General features: G+C 47.8%; 1 non-coding gene across 1 annotated transcript in view; it reads right to left on the reverse strand.

Annotated features, from left to right (window-relative positions):
* The window catches only part of LOC134545667 (small subunit ribosomal RNA), a 1989-nt gene extending 1550 nt beyond the window's left edge, over window positions 1-439 (reverse strand). The window contains exon 1 of the ribosomal RNA XR_010078696.1: window positions 1-439. This exon is cut by the window's left edge and continues 1550 nt beyond it. This is a non-coding gene — a ribosomal RNA (small subunit ribosomal RNA).
* Window positions 440-688: the final 249 nt, after the last annotated feature.

Below are 688 nucleotides of genomic sequence, written 5' to 3' on the forward strand. Positions count from 1 at the left end.
TCCTTGGATGTGGTAGCCGTTTCTCAGGCTCCCTCTCCGGAATCGAACCCTGATTCCCCGTTACCCGTTACAACCATGGTAGGCGCAGAACCTACCATCGACAGTTGATAAGGCAGACATTTGAAAGATGCGTCGCCGGTACGGAGACCGTGCGATCAGCACAAAGTTATCCAGAGTCACCAAAGCAAACGGACGCAGACGAGCCACGCCGATTGGTTTTGATCTAATAAAAGCATCCCTCCCATTTCTGGTCGGGACTCAGTTCAGCATGTATTAGCTCTAGAATTACCACAGTTATCCAAGTCATGTGGTACGATCTAAGGAACCATAACTGATTTAATGAGCCATTCGCGGTTTCACCTTATTTTGGCTTGCACTTAGACATGCATGGCTTAATCTTTGAGACAAGCATATGACTACTGGCAGGATCAACCAGGGAGCTGCTAGCAGCTTTTTTTTTCGTTCGGAGGAACCTCCCGGGTCCGCAGAGCACCGGGTCCGAATCTTATGATGTACATTTTTTTTTCCTTCTGTATCAACAAGTACGGGGGCGACTTCCCAATATCGACACCCGCTTTGCAATTGCAAAGTCTTTCCTTCCATCTCTAATTAATTTTCCTAGGGAGTAGGCGAGGCCAAACTTCCAAGGCTTTCACTGGCGAATATATCGCGCTCTTAGAAACTCGCA

Source organism: Bacillus rossius, unplaced genomic scaffold (genome assembly GCF_032445375.1).
Source record: "Bacillus rossius redtenbacheri isolate Brsri unplaced genomic scaffold, Brsri_v3 Brsri_v3_scf829, whole genome shotgun sequence".
NCBI lineage: Eukaryota > Metazoa > Arthropoda > Insecta > Phasmatodea > Bacillidae > Bacillus > Bacillus rossius.